The following is a 23925-nucleotide window of genomic DNA, read 5'->3' as shown; positions in this document are numbered from 1 at the left end:
CCAGGGATTAGTGCATGGATGTTGATTTGCATGATTATAAGATGTGAACCTGCATGTCCTGTCATATATTCTTGTAGTTTCCATGGCTTATGGGTCAAGTGCTCAAGTGCCGGACAAGCAGAAGATGGGTCTGGATGATTATTGCTCACGGTATCAAATCCAGTCCAATCTTTCTTCTATAAACCATTGTGACCTAACCAGTTATCCCAGTCCATTCATTAGAGGTGCGCCAGGAGTACAGCTTATTGGATGCATCAGGCTGTTACATGAAAGCCCAGGGCTGGGCACCATTGTCCCTGAGGACATGGACTCATCCGGTAGCCCTAGTTTAAAGGCACTTAGAGACTGGCTCAAGCAAAGATATCCTGCAGGGAGGGATTCTATGTGTTGAAATGGCATTCGTCAAGTGCAGATGCAAGAATGATGTAAACTGGCATGTGCTAATGAAGATTTATATTGCAGCTGAATTATCTGTACGAATTATCTGTAACTCGCTTCGGAAGGAGGCACTTTAAAAACTCACACATATATCGCTCTTCATTGCAGATAATACAAAGGCACCGTAGATAAGCTGTGGATCCTCGGTCAGAAGCTGCCACCTGGCTCTCTTATGGACTGCAATAGATTCAGGTAATTTATGTGGCTATTTAAGAGCATGTCAGTGTTTCTAAAAGGTGTACTGTGCTACAGCAGTACTCATCTATGCTTATGTCCTTCCTGTTGTCATGCGATGGAGCGAAAGTGGAGAGAGCATTACCCAAGATCTAAGGCATAGCCTCTCTTCATGTAGCATGCAGAGACATTCCATTTTGAGTGCTGATGTCTACTCAAGATATAGGTTCCTGCACCATAGCTCACAACAAGGAGTATTTTTAGCCTACGGGAGCACAGATGCCTCTGAATGGCTCCTGCAAAGCTATCTATCAAGAATTTTGTTGTTTTGAGATGTTCTCTTAATTCCCTTCCACAACGCTTTGGGAGGCGGTGGCATGGGGGGGAAGGCATGGAGATACTGAGCACTCACACGTTCCAGTGAAAAATGGTGAGTATCAGGAGTGAGACAAACTCAGTTGACTCTGGCGACAAGTTCACCGATCCCAACCCAGTGCCGTGGGCTTTAGAGTGTCCCAAAAGCTGCACCCTCCCCCCCCCAAAAAAGGACAGCTATATTACTCTTAACAGCATCAAATATGGACCCACTGCAGCAGGCGAGGGGCATGCCACCCAGGTCAGCAAAGGTCACTGTACCAGTTCTGTTAAGCAGAAAGGTTGCATGACATTTTGAGTAGACATGTTTTCCATCCATGCTTCATCCATCTGTAGAGTACCATGTTCATCTGAAGTGTTTAAAAGGCGTGACTCTTGTCTGTAATCCCAGCATGGTAAGTCAGGAGGTCCAGCACGTGGACGCTGTGATGTCACGTACGGACCCCCTACTGCTGCTCCATAGCCCATTAGTGATGCAAAGTGCCTCCTCATTCCTCTCTATTTGAATATGAATGTGCTGGAGGGAAGATTACACCCAGCCACGCTGTATAACGGGGACAGCTATTGTTCTCGTGACACTATAAGTGGGATCATGATGACGCGAGAATGAACGCCCCCGCACGCGCTCTGAGTCACTGATATACCATATCCCTTCGGTGAACAGTACTCAGTGGTTGTACTGTAATTATGCCACAGGCATCTGTTGTCAACCCTTGCAGAATACCAGCATTGGAAGAGACTATTGTTTTGCCTTTTGCATAGTTAAAAAGTGAAAAGATGTCTACAGATCTTCACTAATGGATGCACCACAGGTACAAGCAGGGTAGATGCTGGCATTCTTCCTTAACACAGAGAGCCAGGCGCAGTGCAATCAGCCACAGCGCTTGCTGCCCTAACATAGAGAGACTGGTGCAACACAGGCTGCTGCAGCGCATGCTTCCCTAACACAGAGAGCCAGCACATGCAGGCAATGGCCGTGTATGCTTCCCTACCCTAACACAGAGAGCCAGGCACAGCAAAGGCAGCACCAGTGCATTTTTCCCTAAAAAAAGAGCCAGGCACAGGGCAGGCAGTAGCCATGCATGCTTCCCTAACACACAAATTGCAGTGGCTGAGTAATTTCTCTATCTTCTTTCATCATCACTTTAGACATGTTATGCAGTACGGAACATTTAATCCTGTACCTATGAACCTATAGTAATGCGATTATTCTGTACCGATGTATGATGTGTACACCAGTAGTGGCTAGCAGGGAATGAGTATGGAGGGGGGGACAAAATAATAAAATAAAATAAAATAAAATACCACTTTCCACGCCCGCCTGCCGCGTCTCTCCTCAGCTTCTCCTGAACCAGGAAGCACCCAGGCTCCCCTAAGCCAATCACATTTCTGCAATGCAGAGTTGTGATTGGTCTGAGCACCCTGGATCGGCATCCATATGGGATCTGGGGGCCTGGCCATGTTCTCCACCAGGCTGTGTAATGCAGCCTGGTGGGAAACATGCAAAGTGCACATGACTGCTTGACCGGACCAGGACGGCCGACCTAGCAGTCATGCTCACTTGGAGTAGCCGAACCACTCCTCCCCCTGTGCCTCCATCTCCGCCCCGCCCTAACCCAACCCCAAACCTGCGAAAAATAAAATGATAATAACTTTGTTATAATCATTTTATTTTTCCTGCTCAAAGAGCAGTGGGGCGACGCTCCTGGTGTACACTGATGACTGACTCTGTTTGAAAAAGAATTTTTAAAAAACAGTTGAGGAGGGGAGGAGGAGGTTGTGAGAAACAGTGGTGCAAAATGAGTATGAGTTGAGGTTAAGATGAGTGTGAGCTCTTCACAGGCAAAGGCATGTTTTGCATACTGTTTGGGAATGAGTGCGGCTGAACTCATCACACACAAAGGGTGTGTAGTCTTTTAGCGACTCTGTGGAGGGAGTAACTCAAAAAGCTAATGGAAAGGATTGAATGTTTGATTTAGGCTACCATTCAGACTACCTTATCATATGTACCCTAGGGTACACAGCGCTCCGTGCCTCTTTATTGCCCCAGGCTGTTTTGTTAGCACATGGCTACTCCTGTAGATTACCACTGAGGCCCAACACATTGTACACACTAATTGGTGATGCCAAAATAGGTCATTTCACTAGCTGTTGTTCCCATTTTCCCAAATGTGTCTGTGAAAACATGATTTGTATAACTTATTTTATTAACAAAAACACTACGGTGAGGTAGGACCCGGGGGAATATTTAAAGACCAGACTCTGGGAACAGTCCCCACAAATACAGAAAAACAAAGAAGTACCAGAGGATCTGAAAGAGAAGTGAGTTTACAGTGGGCAGGGAACAGACCAAAACAAAAGACCCCTAAACTGACTAGAAAAGGCGTGGTATACAATGACAACTCGATAGATGGTCAGAGATACCCATCAGTCACCACTCGGAACCGCCCTTCATCATTTGGGATTTGTCAAGACCATCTATGCAAGTATGTATAATACAGACGTGAGGAGACCAGGTGGTGGATAGATCTCCTCCGCTGCACAAACAATAGTATGGTCTACCACTCTTTAAGACTGATGAGTGGTGAAGCGTGGTGTGACTGGGGAAGTGCAGTGCGAAAACAGAACTTCAAAGTGAAAAAGTAAAAGTAAAAAGTGTTTATAATATTGGATAAGGGAGCATAGAACAAACTTTATTCGGATGATGCTCGCTTCGCCAATATTAAAAATTTGTTATAGACAGTTTGAAAAATGTGCTGTCTAGAGATGGAACCAGGTCGACATGTTTCAGCAATGTGTGGACATAGTAGTCCTTGCTTTCTTCAGGACCTCATAACAAATTAATGCTACTGCAATTTGTAAAATAAATAATAAGTGACAGCTAAGAAACAATATAAGACAGACAAGTACAAAAGTCACCTGCAGTCTCCAGGTGAAGAGCCTTGTCTAAAGCTTACAGCTAGTGTCGTTCACTGAAAGGTCAGAACAAAAAGGTCAAATGTCAGACTGACAAACTACACACACAAACTCACATAAAAGCTAGGTCTAATCTGTATAGACCTTAGACTGAGTCAAATTGATAATGCTGACTAGACACTCTCAAAATAGTAGTGTAATTAAATGTCCACTATCTGGATATATAATTTATATGCCAAATATGTATGAAAATAGCATCTTACCATAATCTGTAAGACGTGAAGACCTCACCCCACCTGGCAGTGGCTCAAGAGTAGAGTGAAGCACCGCTCTATAGAACATGTAAAAGTGAATGAAAACATGTTTATCAAAGTGTGTAAAAACCTTCATATCAAAAGACCTTTCATAGACTGAAGGTGTGTAAAGGATTTAAAAAGAACGAAGTATACAGAGTTGTCAATAACCCCACTTCAGTCTCATGAACCCTTCAAAAGTATTTACAGAAATAACTTTGCCAGCCATGTAGTAAAGGAGCTCGTAAATCCCTGGCAAAATGCGCGCTAGTGGGTGAAAATTTCACTAAGGGGCCCATTAGGATGTCGGGCGGATTGCCTCCGCCAGGGTAGCGGTGGCCACCGCCACCCTGGCGGAGGCAATCCGCCCGACATCCTTCCCTGCATTCCCCTCCGCCATATTACTATGGCGGAGGGGACCGCAGCGGTCGGAAAGACCGGCCGCCTGTTTTCCGCCCCGGTCGCATAGCGGCCGGGGCGGAAAAGGGATAACATGGTGGCGGTGTCTATCAGACACCGCCAGCCATATTAGAATAGGCATTTCTCAATGCCTTTCCGTGGCGGCAATGCCGCCACGGAAAGGCATGCGGTGTTCACTCTGGGGGGCCCCTGTGGGCCCCCAGAGTGACGGGCAAAGGGGGGTGGCACACGGGGGGGTACCTGTGGTACCCTCCTGCATTTGCATAATCGCAGCGGCAGGCACTGCGCGGTTCCTGCTGCTTCGAGTATGCAAATGCGTGCATTTGTTTTTAACATTGTGGCGGGCGGTGCAGTGAGCACCGCCCGCCACAATGTTAATTTGAGGAATGCGCCCGCCACAGTGGCGGGCGCATCCTAATGCCAATGTCGGGACCCGCGCCCTTTAGGCGGGCGGTCCCGATCTCCGTTAGGGTGGCGGGCGGACTGTTTCCGCCCACCATCCTAATGGACCCCTTAGTGTCTAAATCGCTGCTGAAAGAAAGGAATGCAGTCTTACCTAAACGTCGGTACTCCTTAGCCGGCGTCTGAACCGACTGGGGAGGCACCGGAAGGTCGGAGTGTGTTGCGTTATAAGGAGAGTGCTGATTGGACAGAGGCGCACGTGACACACTCGTTCCACAATGTGATTGGCTCGCTTTCATAAGTTATAACGCTCGCTATTGGTGGTCTAGCGTAGCCAGGGAAACGAGTGTTTGTAAACATAGTGGGCGAACCGATCGTTCACAACAGGTAGATTTAAGCCCGCATTAGTTGTCCAACAGCATGCGGGATGGTAATGACCTCAAAGCCATATTCAGGACATGGAAGAACCCACAAAAGCTCATCATAAACACGATGACAAGCGCGAGAAAACCCGCAATGGTTAATGGGAGGCGGCTTTACTACGGGGATGATTCTACAAGATGTAACATGACAAGGTCACTGTGCATGGGAAATGATGTATACACAAGGTATTAAATAATTGTGTTATCCCAGCACAGAAAGTTGAATTGCAAGTGTCTAATTACACACACCTCTCACAACCATTCCGAGAGGGTGTGGATAACAGGGCTGATAGTTGACAATAGTGCTACAGTTTTTGATCTCATTACAGAGTAGACCATGGAATCTCGTCGTTGAGCCCATTCTGATGAGTGTTAAGCTTAAGGACCCATTTCTGTTCCTTGACCAGGAGAAATTTTGCTACATCCACAGTGTGGGATGGAATAAAGGGTTGCTCCAACACAGTCCATTGAAAGTTAGCTGACAAATGATTGGCTTCTAAAAAGTGTGTAGTAAGCTTAGTGGCCTGTCTTTTGCATCGGATCGTGCTCTTATGTTCCGATATCCTGATGCGTATTTTACGTGTGGTCATCCCCACATACTTGAACCCACATGGGCATGTGATGAGGTAAACTAATCGATCACTATTACAGTTAGTGAATTTCACTTGTTTCCAGGGTCTTGATGTTCCTATGTCTACCTCCGTTGTTTTTTTAGTTTGTGGGCAAGCTTGGCATGTTCCACAGGGGTGGTGTCCTGTGACTGGAGGAAGGTTCCATAGTGACCCGAGAGCCCTAGGTTGCTCTTCAAGGGGTCTTGTATGTACCAGCCTGTTTTTCAAGTTGGAACCTCTCTTGAATGAGAACAAAGGATGTTGCAGGGTCAAACGTCCAGAATTAAGAATCGGCCAGTGTTTCTTGACAAGTTTCTGGATTCTATTGGAAAGGGTCCCAAACGTATGCACAAAAGTGAGTCGTTCCAAAGGAGCTTTAGGTGTGGTAGATTCCAGCAAGGCTGAACGATTGTTATTCATGGCCCGTTTCATAGATTGTTGAACCAGCTTGGGTGGGTACTTGCGTGCAATAAGCTGGTTACACAAAGTACTGGAATGTTTTTTATAGGCTGCAGTAGTGGAACAATTCCTTTGGACCCGCAAAAATTGTCCGAAGGGAAGATTTTCCCTTAAGGATTTGGGGTGATGGCTGTCAAACAACAAGAGTGAATTCCTTGAGGTGGGTTTTCTATATAGTTCTGATTGCAGACCATCAGGTTTGGCCAGAATCAATAGGTCAAGGAAGGCAAGTTCATGACCCCCTATCTCAATAGTAAATTTGAGAAAGGAGTTCCTGGTGTTCAGCTATTCAAGGAATTCAAGACATCTTTCCTTTGTGCCTTGCCAGGTCACCAGAACGTCATCGATATACCTTTTCCAGGTTTTCAAGTTATCGATGTAGGGATTGAGATCGCTGAAGATGTGTTGCTGCTCAAAGGAGTGAACGTATAAATTCGCTAGACTGGGGGCGTAAACGCTCCCCATGCTAGTGCCAGACACCTGCAGGTATATGTTATCCTCAAATTATAAAGAAATTCTGCTTCATGGCCAAGGTGGCACAGGCCATGATAAAGTGAACCGGTGTTATACTATTCAGATTGTTGGAGTCCAACAAAGAATGGATAACTTCCAAGGTCTCGTCCTGGGGGATAGAGGTGTAAAGAGCCTCGACATCGAAGGAGACCAAAAGGTCTGTGGTGATATCAAATTCGATGTCGGGTAGCAAACGTGTTTGTGCAGCGGAGGAGATCTATCCACCACCTGGTCTCCTCACGTCTGTATTATACATACTTGCATAGATGGTCTTGACAAATCCCAAATGATGAAGAGCGGTTCCGAGTGGTGACTGATGGGTATCTCTGACCATCTATCGAGTTGTCATTGTATACCACGCCTTTTCGAGTCAGTTTAGGGGTCTTTTGTTTTGGTCTGTTCCCTGCCCACTGTAAACTCACTTCTCTTTCAGACCCTCTGGTACTTCTTTGTTTAACTTATTTTATTGTCAAAAGTTACACTCACATTGTGAGGTTATTTCCCTTACAGATTCTAGTTGCTGTTTTCACAGGCATAGTGTTCGTGCCTGAGCAAGAAGAGTCTAAGGTAGCATATGGAAGGGGTAGTCACTGCCTGCCCTATCCATGACCTTTGATCCTGTCCCAATATTGTTGCGCGAGTCAAGTAATTTTGGTTTAGCTTCAGTTCCTCCTCTCCGGCACATTGTTACAGTTTATCCTAGTTTTTAAGGCTGCAGCACTGTATGTAGGATGGAAATGCCAACAACCCCAAGGAACTCTTCAACATCAATAAGAAATTCGGAAACCCAGATTCCAGTGAAAATATCACCAAACCCTCACAAGAACTGTGCGACAACTTCACCGAATTCTTCTGTGACAAGGTCGCAAACATGCACAAATTTTGGGCCCCAACCTACACCTACGGACTTCCTTGACAGATAAGCCACTACCACAACCGACACAAACCACATACTGACCACTTGGAAGCTCCTCTCTACTCGGGGCGGTACACAGTCTAAATATAGACTTTTTTATATCGACCTAAAAAAATAACGAGTTGGAAATATCGAAGGTATAGAATATCGAGGTCAAGAATATCGTTGGACAGAATATCGACCCTAAGGTAAGTAATATCGATTTTTTTATATCGATGCAAGTAATATCGAAGTTAGTAATATCGATATTTGTATTACTGTTATGTATTTTATTATGTATGTGTAATAAGTTTTTGTTAAGTATTTTTTTTTTTTTAATTATATGTGTACTATTTTTATGTATTGATAATGTTATTTTTAAGTAAATTTTATGTTTTAGTACCGGAGCGGGTTTTGGGTTTATAGGGGAATAGGGTGGGAAGTAATTTAAATATACTAAATTAATTATTAATTTTTAGGAATTATAAATACATTTTAATTAATTTTTGTTTTTATTTCTGTAGCGGGTTGTGGGTTTATAGGGTAATTGGGTGGGAAGTCATTTAATTGTAATTAAGTAATTTATATTTATTTATTGTTATGGATAATTATGTTATTTATAATTAAGTATTACTTGGCAATTAATTTTTTTAATTGCTAATTAGTGTTTTTAATTGGTAAAGAATGTTTTAATTATTTTTTTTACGTTGGTAATTAATTTTTTAATTGGTAAATAATTTTGTTAATTGGCAATTAATATTTGAATTGGTAATTATTTTTTATTAGTTGGAAATTATTTTTAATTAATTGGTAATCAATGTTTCATAAAAAGTATTACATGGTATGAAAAATAATTGTATTGTTTAATAATTTTTAATTGTGAATTAATTTTAAATAATAAAAAAATGTGTAGTGAAAAATATTTTACTGTTTAATATTTCTTATTTGGTGAGTAATATTTATTAATTAATATTTATTGGTATTTATTGTTAATTTATTGTTAATTAATTTGTCAATTGTAATTGCTTTTAATAATTATGAATTGTTTGTAAATGATGTAGATTAAAATAAAATTAATTATTCATTATTTTAAATACAAAAATTATTTAGAAGTATGTTATATTTAAATTCTAAGCTATCTAATGTTTTCCTTACTGTTTCACTCACTGGAGTTGGAATAGTAATTTTTATCTGTATGTTATCCAACGCTTTCCCTTCTGTAGCACCCTCTGGAGTTGGAATAACATTTGTTATCCCTACGCTATCCAACGCTTTCCCTACTGTTCCACCCTCTGGAGTTGGAATAGTAATGTTTACCCCTACGCTATCCAACGCTTTCCCTACTGTTACACTCTCTGGAGTTGGAATAGTAATGTTTACCCCTACGCTATCCAACGCTTTCCCTACTGTTGCCCCCTCTGAAGTTAGAATAGTAATTTTTACCTCTACACGATCCAACGCTTTCCCTACTGTTACACACTCTGGAGTTGGAATAATAATGTTACCCCTATGCTATCCAACGCTTTCCCTACTGTTAAACTCTCTGGAGTCGGAATAGTAATTTTACCCCTACGCTATCCAACGCTTTCCCTACTGTTGCCCCCTCTGGAGTTGGAATAGTAATTTTTACCTTTATTCCATCCAACGCTTTCCCTACTGTTACACCCTCTGGAGTTGGAATAATATTTTTTAACCCTACACTATCCAAAGCTTTCCCTAATGTTCCATCCTCTGGAGTTGGAATAGTAATGTTTACCCCCACGCTATCCAACGCTTTCCCTACTGTTACACCCTCTGGAGTTGGAATAGTAATTTTTACCCCTAGGCTATCCAATGTTTTCCCTACTCTTGCCCCCTCTGGAGTTGGAATAGTAATTTTTACCTCTACGCTATCCAACACTTTCCCTACTGTAGCACCCTCTGGAGTTGGAATAGTAATTTTTACCCTAGGCTATCCAATGTTTTCCCTACTGTTGCCCCCTCTGGAGTTGGAATAGTAATTTTTACCTCTATGCTATCCAACGCTTTCCCTACTGTAGCACCCAATGTTATCATTACTGTAGTTATTTTGGGACTTTGAATAGTATTTTTATTTATTTAGCTATTTAATATTTTCATTATTATTTTTGATAATGTTGTATAATAATAATTTAAAAAATATTGAAAGTATATTTAATTTTTTTAATGTATTAAATATAATTATTTACTTTTTATTTATGTTATTGTTATATGTTTAGATGTATTTGTTATTTATAATATTTTTGAATAATGTATGAGCTATTAAAATAATTATTAAAATGTATTATTAAGTAATTATATATTATATATATTATGTATATGTTTAATTAATGTTATATTATTGTATATGTATTATTTATTAATTGTAACCATTAGTAAATATTTTTAACTATGTTTATTTGGTTTATAAGTATTATTGACTTTATTTTACAATTTTTTTAATTACAAAAAACCCCTATATTTTTAATTACGATATTTTTAACATCAATATTTTTTTCTCTCAATATTTTTGTACTTACCATGTTGTATATAGGATGCCGATATTCTTGCCTTCGATATTCCCGCGTTGATTTTTCTGTAGGTCGATATTTTGTCCGTCGATATTCTGTCAGTGATTCACTCGGGACACCACCTCCACCATGAAATTCAGAAGCTCACACAAACATATGCCCGGACCACATCTTCTATCTCAGAAATCAAAGGATCGGCCAGGAACTCACCACCCTCCTCAACACCTCAATCACCACCACAAAATTTCCCGACACCTGGAAACATGCTGAGGTCAGACCACTACTCAAAAAACCCTCAGCCCACCCCAACGAACTCAAGAACTACTGACTAATCGCCTTGCTCGCTTTCCAAGCCAAGGTACTGGAAAAGATCATCAACAAGCAAGTCATGGAGCAGAACCAGCTACTCAATGTTTCTTAATCCAGCTTCCACTGCAAACACAGCACCAACACTACCCTTATCGCAGTCACTGACTACATCCCACCACACGCAGATCACAAGACACCACCACATCAGCATCCAAGGGGCCCCGCTCAGATGGATTACCTTCTTCCGTACCGGAAGAACACAGACAATCCACCTCCCACCTTTCTACTTTCAACCCAAGGATATCGCCTGCTGTGTCCCCCAGAACTCCTCCCTCAGCCCGTGCTCTCCAACATTTTGCAAGATTGTGCGGTCTTAACATAACTTCCTACACAGAAAACACCCGGCTCATCCTCTCACTCACCGATGACACCACTAGGACCAATTTCCACAGATACATGACAAGCAACTGAATGAAGAACAACTGCCTGCAGCTGAACATGGACAAGACAGAAGTATTGATCTTCTGCATCAACCACAGCCCATGCAATGACTCCTGGTGGCCATCAGAATAATACCTACACCCACTCCCTCCGACCACACAAGGAACCTCAGAATTATCATTGACAAAAAGCTCACCATGAAAGGACAGATCAGCTCCCTCTCCTCCACCTGCTTCCTCACTCGGCACATGCTACGTAAGATCTTCAAATGGCTACAATTGCATACAAGATCACCCATGGCAGAGGCCGTCATCAGTAGTTGAGTGAACAATGGCAACACTCTCTACGTAGGAATCGTCACCCACCTACTACAGAGACTTCAAACCACACAGAATTCAGCAGCAAGACTCGTCCTCGACCTCCCCCAATGAACCCATATTACACCCCAACTCAGGCAACTCCACTGGCTCCCCGTACAGAAAAGATGCCAGTTTGAACTGCTGACCCACGCACACAAAGCTGTAAACAAGCAAGGGCCAGCCTAACTTACCACCACCTGAACTTTCACCTACGGGCAAGAAGACTACGCTCCGCCTCCATATCACTGGATAACACTTCCCACATCTACCAAAGCAGAAGTGGAAGCCGATCTTCTCCCGCATGGCAGCAAGACGTCGAACAGACTCCCCACGCACCTCTGGCCATCACCTCACTTCCGGAATTCTGTATGGCCCTCAAGTCCTGGCTGTTCAAATGAGCCTCTGGGACCTGCAAGCACCTGAATACTCCATCGGGTGATTGGCCGTGCTTTATAGATCCTGATTGATTGATTGATTGAAATAGAATCCCAGATGTGACCATGTTACATTTAGCTGCAGGTCGTTCTTTCATGTTTCTGCCACTGTGAGTCTTTGCAGGACATAGAAGTGGAAGGAGTGTGTGATGGCAAGTGGCATGTCACTTATCTGCTCACACCCATAACATTTTATATTCCTAGGTGCTCATTAGGATAACGGGCGGACTTAGTCTGCCCGCTATCCTATCGGTTATTGGGACCGCCCGCCATAAGGGTGGGGTCCCGTGCGGGATATTAGGATGCGCCCTCCACTGTGGCAGGCGCATCCTGCATTTTTAGCATTGTGGCGGGTGGTGCTCTCAGCACCGCCCGCCACAATGCTAAAAATGCACGTATGCATTTGCATAAACAAAGCGGGCGGTGCCTGCCGCTTTGGTGCCTGCCGCTTTGTTTATACAAATGCAGGGGGGTACCAGAGATACACCCGTCTGCCGCCATCCTAATATGGCGGGAGGTCATTTAGGTGAGGATGGCGGGCGGATTGCCCCCGCCAGGCCGGCGGCGGCTACCACCAGCCTGGCAGGGGCAATCCGCCCGCCATCCTAATGGGCCCCCTTGTCTTTATTTTACTGTTGGGTTTACTCAAATGGTGGCGCAAAGCGTCCTTCCAGGTAATGCGTCCGTCCTGGGACCGCTGCAGCTCCGTGCCTCACTGCCTCTGCTTCTTCAGATAAACACTTCCGAAAAGCACCCTGTGGTGAAATCAGGAGCTTCCGCTACTGGTCGCCGTCATAACGTGCATTTGTGTGCAGCATTCGTCCTCGGTAAACAAATAGGTCGTGTTGCTGCGTGACCGGGCCTTGTGAGGCACCATAAAAGGCGTCAGCCACAGGAGAGAGCATTTCCCGCCCACAGGCCTCTGCCGTCTGATTCACCCGTCTGGGCACCGAGACTCCTCTGCGCGTGTCTGCCCGGGGCAGAGGCAGCTGAGAGGCTGTCTCGGTCCCAGCCAGCTCTGGGGGCTCCGGGGCGGTCAGTGATGACACTCCTCTGACTGTGCGTGTCTGCCCAGGGCAGTGGCAGCTGAGATGCTGCCTCGGTGCCAGCAAAGCCGGGCGGTCAGTGATGAGTCGGTCGAAGAGAACGGGGCACGTCTGGGATTCACTCCAGGTGTTGGGAAAGATTCCTTGATGACATTGTGAGGCGAGCTTTAGGAAACGTATGAGGCAAAGACGAACAATTTTTCTTGGACTTTTAAAGCAACCTTAAACTGCTCGTGTTTCCCCCCCATCCCATTTGGGGTATCATTACTTAGATTTGCAGGTTTCTGTCATCTGCATGTTAGGGGTGGACGAGTCAACAAATTCACCAGGGGAGCAGAGGTAAAGATGGGGTACATTGTATGAGCCCCTGTAGAAAGCGAGTCCTAAGAAGATCTGGCATGTAACTTATGCAACAAGCATCTCATAATAATATGATGACGTCTGTTCAAAATTAAAAAACGTATTTCTCTTTAGTGCATCAGATTATATTTCTGCATTGAAAGGCATTTATGTATTAAAAGTAGTCGATTTGAAACATGAAGTTCGAAACATTCTTGCCCCACTCTGCCCTGATAACGCCACTAGTGACCTAAGAGGCAAGTCAGTTGTGATGGAACTCTGTATGTTGTCATATACAAAGAGAGCAACATTATAATTTGTGAATCGTGATCTTGTGTATTTGAAGGTGCTCTTGTGTGATAATGAAGAAAAAGGAGCTCTGTGGAATATATTATCCTATGATCCCACAATTTGGTAAAGACTAGGGAATGCCAGATTCATCTCAGGTTTTCTTGTTTAACATTGTGTCATTCATCCACAACATGGGTATCTTATTCACTCTCTTTTTTACATCAAAAGTTAATCCCTTGTCTTTGCGCATGAGGTTAAAGCCGGGGTGACAGGGGAACAACACTTGACAGCGCCCAGCATCATTAAAACATGCACATGATGCAGTTGACGGGTTAGAATTCTGTGAAGGGCTACTTACAGCTTTTAGGTGTGCAGCGCTAAAATGGGCGCTATTATTCTGCTCTGAATACAATCATTTCATACAAAGTAAAATGTAACCTCCGCCGACTACATTTCATCTCATGTTTCGTCGTTTAAACATACTGCTCTTACAAGTTTCCCTCTGCATTGTAGTTCAGAGTTTGCCAAATCCTTGCCATGGGGTCAGTAAACACGTGCAACACGGTCCCCTAGTCCTAGTGAATCTCAAAAAATCAGTAACCTAGTAATGTTGACACTGGAAGTGGCCACATGTTGAACTTGAAATATGTTTTATCAAATTTTATGTATCATTTGCAAATGGATTTTTATGCGATGTCGTTCTTTTTAACATGTACTTTTATGACCCACAGTGGTCGAAATAAAGTTATCAATGATGAAGAAATATGTTTATCTCAACGAGAACTTTAATAATAATACAAAAAACTGTTTACAAAATTTGAGAAATCCTGGTTTAAAGACCATGCAGCTGATTTAGATGAGGGTGGTGGCGGCACTTCAGCCAAAAATTAGAGCTGTCCAACCTGCCCCCCTTTTTGTGTCTCCTTATAATTTCCGCAGTTGAGGAAAGATGGCCTTCCCAATACTGTACCCTCCACTGACTCTGCCATAGAGATTGCCAAATGGGCTGTATACACATCACCAAAATATCTGAAAGGCTGTCATGTGAACCATATCTGCATACAAACCATGTTTAATTTGTGCTGGTGCTTCCCATGCTTGAGTCCACATATTTCCAGGTCCTGGGACTTATTTAAGTGAGTTGATAACCACATCAGGTATTACTAGCGTGTAACCTACCAAATTGTGGCACTGTCTGTGCTCTCCTTAAACTGGGTGCCTTTTTGCCCTTGATGTCCATACCCATTGTTGCTGATGTAGGTGGATGGCAGGGCCGGATGGGGCAACCAAAAGCAACCCTGGCAAAAATATAAAAAAACACAGTCTTTCTTCCTTTCATCTCCTCAAGTAATCTTTCTCTCTCCGCCTTCCTCTCTCTGTCTATATCTCTTTCTTTCTTTCTCTCTCTGTCTCTCCCTCTTCTCCCTCTCTGATCACTTCCGCTCTACTTTTTCCCCTCACTCCCTTTCACTCTCTCTTCAAGACTCCCTGTGCCTGCTACGTTTAACATCTACGAGCTAGGGGAAGTGACACAAGTACCAGGACCGGCCCTGCGCTTCAAACCTGGCATCCAGGAGCTCCTAAATAAAAGGCTTGTCCCACCCTGTAGATGGGAACTCACAAATGGACTGATCCTCCTGTGGGCCGGGAGTAAAATGGCAATTACCACTGACAGCACCTGGGAGACCCCGAAGTGCACTCCAGTATGGTGAGGGCATAGCGATGAAATACCATTCCTCCTCCCATGGACGTCAATTCACCAAAATGCCAGGGGTAGCGAAAGGGGAATTACATGCCCTATGACCTTTGCTTTCACTCTCACACACATACACACACTCTGCTTACGTATACACACATTCACTAATACATACACTTCCGCAAGAATGTACACAGCATACATTTAAAAGCATATTTTAACTAACCTCATCTGTCAGGAAAAGTAATTTTCCAGCTTTTGTACTCCATTTTTATGACCCTAATAGTGAATAATGTAACATTATTCACAATTAGTATGCAAATATTTACAGAAAACAAGGAGAGCTGGGCCCCAACCAATGTGTATAAGGGACAAGCTGCCCCTACATTCCTAGCACTGATTTCACCACCTTTGAAGGTAGAAGTCGCAAGGTGCACGCCAGGGGTCGCAGGAGCGACCCCTGGCTACCCCTAAATGACGTTCATGCCTCCTTCTTGGCCAGGAGGGTATGGAGATGCCAAATGAGAGTGGAAGGAGTCAGAGTGTGACCTCAGAAACTTAAGTAAAAAGAATGGCTTCAATGTGGTGTGTGGGTGGGTGGGTGTTTGTGTGAGTGTGTGCTCATCGCCTTGGGTATTTGTCTATGCGTGTCCGTGTACTTGTATGTGTGTGCGTGCAGTCATACGTGTGTGCTTGTGTGTGTGTGCACAAGTCTGCATGCAGTGTATGCCTGTGTGACTACTTATCTTTGTGCAGGGCAGTCCTTGGCATATAGGTAAGCATGCTTGGCATTGAATGGCATCCTTGATATTACAGTGCCAGGCAAACGTCTGGCCCGAGCATAATGAGTGTCCTTTTTGGCATATATAGCACGTAATGGTGCCAATCCCTAGTCAAGAGTGGCTTGGGTATTTTGGTGGTACATCTTGGTATAAGGTGGGCATCCAGGTCCACTGTGCACACTCCTGGCCCTCGCATAATGGGGTAATTCTTGGCTTATTGTGGACTTCCATGGATCAATGTGGCCCATGTTATGTGCCTGGCCCTAGCATGATAGTGGTAATTATTGACCTATTGTGAGCATCCACGGCTTGGGATGATGATTGATGGTCATGCAAAGCAGAACCAATCTGTGTGTGGTAGCAGTGCACTTAGGTTGTGGATGTAAATAATACATTGATGTTTGGGCACCACGTGTGTTTACAAAAATTGAAAATCGGGTATTTTGTCAAAATATTTCTTGAAAAAAATGCCTATTTCTTATTTAGGCAATTAAGATTCTTTTTTGAGATTGAAAATTGTAAAATGTGTGTATTTTCATACACTGACAAATTGATGTTTGGTGGACAAACTGATTGTGTTTCAAATATCTAGTAAAAGCAGATAAGTGATTGATAATCACAGGCTCCATGTGAGACCCCAATCTCCACGAACAGTTTAACCAATATTGTTAAAAAATTCTCTTCAACCTGAGCTATTGCGCTGTTGGGTGAGCATGTAAAATGTGTTTTGCTCTACAGCTTGGCTTTGTAGGCATTGCTTAAGGAAATTGTACTGCAAAATGCACCATTTTGCAACTATTTTCTCAAAATTATTCTAGAGCGGATAAATGTGCAACACACCTCTCAAGAGTTTGGCTTTCTTGGTATGCAGGGAAGATACTGGAGCATTTTATGAATGCCCCTTTAGAGGTTTTAGTCTTTTAGTACATTTGGTGGCCGATTCCGATCCTGGAAAAAGTGCTCCGATTAGCCGTACGGAGCGTTTTTCCCGTACGAATCGTACCTTGCAACGTCCCCCGTACGTACGACGAAGTACGATTCGTACCAGGAGCAGGACTCCGTACGAATCGTACAAAGACCGTACGACTCAATTCTCCGCACGATTCTCCCTCGGAACCCGCTGTTCGCGACATCTGTACGGATCGCGGCTGCTTTTTCCGACCCAGCAAGTACGATTTGTGTCGGGTACGCACCGTACAAACCTTTTCCTACGAGAGCTGAAAACAGCCGTAAAAGCAGAGTTTGTCCCAAAACAGGTACGGAATGCCCCCCCCGGTATGGCGCGTACCCACCATAATCACAAGGGTACGGCGCGTACCCCTGCGATCATGGGGGGTATGCGCCGTACCCCGCGATCTCGGGGTGTACGCACCGTACCCCATGTTCGCTGGGTGTATTGTGCGTACACCCTACGATCGCGGGGTACGGCACGTACCCCCCATGATCGCCGTACCCCTGTGATCATGGGGGGTACGCGCCATACGGGGTGTATGTGATTGTGCGCTTTTCCGTACGAATCGCCCATACCTGACCTGGACCGTAAGAATCGCGTCCTGATTCCCCCGTCCGAATCGTACTCGTCGGGCCGTACGGCGTGTGTACGAGCCATACGGTTCACGGTTTCAGCCTTGCAATACGTAAGGATCGCGATGATTCGGACGGATTCACAGAATGCGGATCGTACTACGAGACTCGGACGGACGGGTACGATTCGTACGGAAAGGGCTCCGGATACGAATCGTACGGACGTTTTTTTAACAGGATCGGAATCGACCCTTTGATGTGCACATTGTGCTGTAAAATGTTGAGGATGCTGACTGCAAGATTGGATTGATATGCATGAGTAAACTTATCCTTGCTTGAAGTCTCTGAGCAGCTGGTGTGCTGCCAATCAGGAGTGGCATGCATTGCCAAAGCTATGGGCCACTCAAACTACTGGGACAGCAGAAGTATTGAACTAGAACTGAGGCAAACTGGCATAAGTGTAGTAGGGAGTACAGTATCGTAGTAGCTTAGTGCGGGGTGGCCTGCAGATATTCAGAGTGATACTTTCAGCCTGCGTGTCATTAACAGGCGGGAATGCAACATAACTTTTAGCAGAAATTGAATGGTGGCAGATCTTTAGTGAACATGTGGAGGTTTTTCCACAACCCAAAATAACTTTAAAGATAAATTATAGCATTCTTTCCATGAGGAGTTTCTCACTGGTTTAACTAAAAACACAAAATGTACTGGATAGAATGAAAAATGTGTGGTGTCTGTGGGCACTGTTGGCACTGGCATTTGGTGACGCTCACAGTGGTTGGTGCCAGATGCAGTGATCTCACCTTTGGTCATGGCTGGAAGAACACCCACTTGCCATTGGTACTGCCTGTCATTTTGGCCAAACCTTCCACTGATGAGTCGGGTGTGCTACCACCCCCACACCAGTGGGTGACACCGAACCGAACTCTGCAAAGTTGAGCTATATTTGGATACTTCATCTTTACTTTTGGGACAGCTGAATTTGAAAGTATCTGTGTTGATGAGGAAAAGTCTCTGCATTTAGTTATGGCATGGGTGCTCTTTTAGTCAATGGTGGCCACACCGCCAACCAGGTCACTAGCAGCCTTGACCGCTGCTTCTCTGGGACACAATAGCCCCCTGAATGTTGTGTGGCTGAAGCTGACTGCCTTCTGTGCATCTGCTGGAGCATTAGTTGCACAGAGGGTAGAGAGGTATGCTAAGCAGGTGCCCTGTTGGTATGGCCTTGCTTGGCTTTCTTTTTTTTTTCAAAACAAAACATAACAAATGACAATGGGAGTTTTTACCTCTTGCATGTGGGTCATTTGTATTATTTCCTTTTGGATACCACCAGGCTTTTCCTTATGCATACATAGGCCGATGGTCATGTGTGGGTTTGCTGCTGCTCGAAGGTTTCTGGTGGTGGAGCCAGCTGAGGCATGGCCGCAAGAAATTTGGCTCTTCTCTCACATCTAAATGAGACAAGAGAGAGGCAGGTATGGTAGGGTGTAGCGGAGTTCTTGCTCCACCAGACTGAAAATGAGGCCCAAAGACTCTTGAAAGCTCAATTTGTCCTCTTCAGCATGCTCTTATATTTTAACTTTAGCCAATTTTCCAGTTTTAAATCCCAATATAAGCAAAGATGTTGATTAATGAATTAATATGGTTTTACATTGGTTATCTGCACGTAGGGACTTTAATAGTAATTACAATCAGATTATTTCTGAGAAGAATTCCCTGGGTAGGCCATTCTCTAAAATCCTTTGAAAGGGATTGAATTATAATTAATTTTAGAAACCCTATTCATGTCTACAATTTGTTATTTGGAATCACTTCTCTGCTATTAAGCAGATCTGTATTATTGGCCTACCTCTGCGGGCTGTTCTAACAGCCACCGATTCCGGCTACAATCGATGCGGCACAGTGTGAAAATCATGGTCCCAGCAATAGGTGATAACAACATTGATTTATCTAATAAATATTCGGTTGTACCTAATTAGACCGCAGTGGATTGACTTGAAACATTAGTAAACCAAAACCCATTTAGCAAATTTTCTTTTGATATAACCACTTTGAGAATTTCCATTTATAATAGCAGCTCACAGTTCAACCATAATTTGATTGCCCTTGGTAGCTGGAACACTGCGGCAATTTATTCAAATCTTAGCTACGAAACAGTCTATTGCCATATACAAGCAACCACACGAGATCCTTGAGGGACAATTTACCTTTCGGACAATTTCTCCGCCTTCGGAGAAATTGTAGTTCAACCACTGATTTCAAACAGGAAGCACATTCCTTACAAAACAAGCTTCGGGACAGGGGATATCCCTCACGTCTTCTGAAAACTTCCACCAAAAGAGCCCTTAACAACAATAGAGAATCCCTTCTCGAGGTGTATCCCAAAGAGCAAGACGACACGATTACCTGCGTGACCTCGTTCACGAAACACTCATCATTCATTAAAAAGACCGTCAATTCACATTGGGGCATTCTCAATTCTGCAGGGATGGAGTTACCGCGCCCACGTTTTGCATTTAAAAGGACGGCAAACCTAAAGGACACCCTGATTCACACCCGTCCTAAGAAAACTAGCACCCAAGCTGTCAATACTCTCTGGGACCTCCCACCAGTAACCGGGCACTATCGCTGTGGTTCCTGCGTCGTGTGCCCTCAGACCATCCAGGGCAAAACCATTGAACTCCAAAGCGACTTCACATGGACAATGAACAAACACACCAATTGCAATAGCTCTAGGTGCATCTATGTTTTGATTTGCCCTTGCGAGATGTTGTACATTGGGATGACCATGCGCCCTGTTAAACATCGGATAATGGAGCACAACAGCAACATTCAGTGTCATAAAACACACACCAAGCTTTATGAACACTGCAAAGAGAACAATCATTTCCCAGAAAACATTCGGTGGACTGTCCTTGAATGTTTACCAACCATCAATCAACGAGCCCTCTTCAGACTCGAACAAAGATGGGTACATCGTCTACATTGCGATGAACTGGGGCTGAATGATGGGGTGCCCTGGACAACTCTCGCCAGATAGTCTTCAATCGGGACTACATTGTCCATACCCAGACGATTACCAACACGTCTTACTAGATCACATTTCCCTTTCCAAGATGGCCCCCGCATTGGAGTGTACTTGCCTCGCTGTTTGAGCAATTCCTTCTTTGCTCTCTACTCCCGCGTGCCGCTGCCTAGCAACCGGAGGGACACGCCCCCTTGGTGCGCGCTCAACTCGCCCTTATCTGCACCGGACAGTGCTCCACAACTTCGCTGGCTGTCCTGACTTCGGCGGACTCGTGGGAGGGGTAGGTGCCTAGATGCCTGCCATCAGCGACGTTTGAGGTAAGGTGTGGAGACAATCCCTGAACTCCGCGTGTGCTCTGTTATGACACGCTGCAGCTCACTACTCAGCTGCACTCCATTCCACGGGTAACCGTACGGCTTTTCTTTTCTTAACGGTCCCGCGGGATGCCTTACTCTCCCTGTAGGATCTCCTCACTCGCTGCTGGCCCCACCTGGACAGCTCGTGAGACCTTCAGGAGGAACCAAACGGGTAAGCGCATCCTTGATATTGATATTGTCTTCTCTCACCTGCACACGGCGAGCATGGCATTTCATTTGTGATCTCCCGGTTGATCACGATTATCACGCCGGCGCCGACCTCCAACCTAATTTAAAGACAGAGTGTCACATTATTCATGATCGCTCTATCTGTACGGTTTTTGCTATTGTTGCTAAAATTCTTTAGTCTATTTTTATTTAGACACAGGCTCCTCACGCCACCTGACTGTGTTAGGGTTCAACATTACTACTGGCTTTAACGGTAATAGCACACCCTACTCAGCATGTCTCACCGCCGTGAGTCCAGCCTTTTTCACCATGATGCATGCTACGAATGTACAGCATGCCAGCCTATTACAGAACGTAGTCCTTTCCCGCTCTGTATCTTTCATCTCTTTTCTCTCACAGTACCTCCAAACACTGCCATGAATCATGCAGTATTTTTCCTCTGGGCACATATCACTGTCACTGTTTAATACAGGCACCATATGATGTACTCTGGGTACAACAAACTTCAACACCAGTAATTCTTGCTTATTTTCTCCCTAGTTCCCAGGAGGTCCCTCGCAAGGAACCATTTTCTGTGCGACACTGTACAGGTCGTATACCGGAGTCCTCTTACTAGAGAGGATCCCAGCAATCATATGAGCACTTAGGTCCTGACGAATTGCCCTTATGGCAAGAAACATGTCGACCGCATTCACATTAAGGGTTGAATAAGGATTGGTCCCATTGCCCATCACTCCTTAATACCCCTTTACTTTTAATAAAGCAGTGAGCCTGACCATTAAAATATTCCCCAATGGACTCTACTGACTTTTTTTAATACACACACCCTCACGCTCACTATTGCACTTTTTTAGGCCCCTCACACGCATACACCCGTTGGCTCGGAATAAAAGATCTCCGCCAAAGTGCAGCTCCCCTTGCTGCCCGACGGGCATTGCACCGCCAGCCTGCCGTAGGAGCAGGATACCAATGATGACGCTGGACGGCCATCGGTTGGGATGACAGTTGTCATCCTGCCGGTAACCTGTGTGAGGTATCCTTATATTCTGAAAAGGGTCTACACCATGCACTCACCCTTTCATAATCAGTGAGAGAAAAGTCAACCTGAGCTAAACCACTGGCTCCCACCGGGGAACTCTGTACAATACTCTTTGTTTACTACTTGAAACATTAGTAAACCAAAACCCATTTAGCAAATTTTCTTTTGATATAACCACTTTGAGAATTTCCATTTATAATAGCAGCTCACAGTTCAACCATAATTTGATTGCCCTTGGTAGCTGGAACACTGCGGCAATTTATTCAAATCTTAGGTAGCCTAACTGGGTTTTTATGATTAATAACTATGATATAGTTTTGTTACAGAAACCTTTTAAATTAACCTGGTGTTATTAGATGGGTTTATTTGTTTTTCTATTCCGGCTATCCTATCAAGTTCAGAGAGAGTCAAAGGAAGTCGTTCTGCATGGTTCAAATTTCCATTAATGGCTAATATTACTTATTTGAACACTTTTTGTGGGGAGTTTCAAGCATTTTTAAAAACTGAACTGAACAATTCCGATTTGTTTTTAATTGATTTTTACAACACCTCCACCTTTGGACCTCATCCACGCTGTAGGAATACAGAGGGAAACTCTAGACCTGATTGTTTTCACTCGAGCAGCAGAACCCCCAGCCCCTGGATACCCTTGCAGGTGATTAACAGTGCTATAAAATCCTGATTGATTGAACAATGTTTTTATACATTTGAAAAAATCCCAGTTTTTCAACTGTTGTTCAATCTTATAGTTTACCTCTCCACAAAATTCTTCCATTCCTCAACCGAATTTGCTAATTTGTGGTGATTATAGCACAAGATTAACTGTTAATATTTATATTAGCTCATTTGCTAATATTTACAAAACATCGTTATTTCTGGTTGTGCATGTTACAAAGGTAATGCTTTATAAGATTACATTCTGGCTCGGGATTTCATAAATATACATGAGCTCCTCCCTACTACATATTATATGTCCTGTGGCTTTCTGATATGTTACATATGCAGTGATATCTTGGATGCTAATTATGGGTATCATTAACCCTCAACTCTGGCTTTTGTGCCTTCTTCAAGCAGCATCCGTGTGTTGACTATTTATGTTTACTATCAACTCAACACAAACGCTTGAGGTTAGTATAAAATCTCCCTTCTCCATCAGCATTTTTGAAGTAATTGGCACAATCCACGCTCCACATTTGCTTTTCTTGCTCCTCTGATACTATAAGCTCTTTGCAAATCAAAGCACTCTAGATGGTTTGATGCCTCATCCTCCTTCGCCAAAAGGAATTTGAGAGAGGCATTAGAATTAAGGATGAAGTTAAATCCTCTATAAACGTGCTGTTGAAATGAGGAAAATAGAATTATGGAATGATTTTGGAAATTTTAGGGGAGGAGTAACCTAAAGCTTTTTTGGCAGGCAATACATTTGATAAGGGCAATTGACTGCACTTTACCCACAGTGAGAACCCTTATTTTGAAATCCCTATGGGTCTCAAATTTTCAGTCTATTTATGGGCTCAACGATGTCACTCCATGTGTACAAAGTACCCTTGCACAGCAGGTGGCTCCAACTTGTTTTTTAATTATGATGAAGTTTCTTTAGCAATTTGCTAGAGCTCTTCTGGCAAAGTTCTTGGACCTACTGAGTT

At 44.0% G+C, this 23925-nt stretch overlaps 1 protein-coding gene across 1 annotated transcript in view; it reads left to right on the top strand.

Annotated features, from left to right (window-relative positions):
• Nucleotides 1–23925, top strand: part of LOC147733247 (uncharacterized) — a 531395-nt gene that overhangs the window by 285315 nt on the left and 222155 nt on the right. The window contains exon 3 of the mRNA XM_086957810.1: nucleotides 547–630. The gene's annotated coding sequence lies outside the window, so the exon portion shown is untranslated. The remainder of the gene's footprint in view (nucleotides 1–546; nucleotides 631–23925) is intronic.

The sequence above is a fragment of the Lissotriton vulgaris genome, chromosome 2_1 (assembly GCF_964263255.1).
Source record: "Lissotriton vulgaris chromosome 2_1, aLisVul1.2, whole genome shotgun sequence".
Lineage (NCBI taxonomy): Eukaryota > Metazoa > Chordata > Amphibia > Caudata > Salamandridae > Lissotriton > Lissotriton vulgaris.
This window is presented reverse-complemented; position numbering and strand designations above follow the sequence as displayed.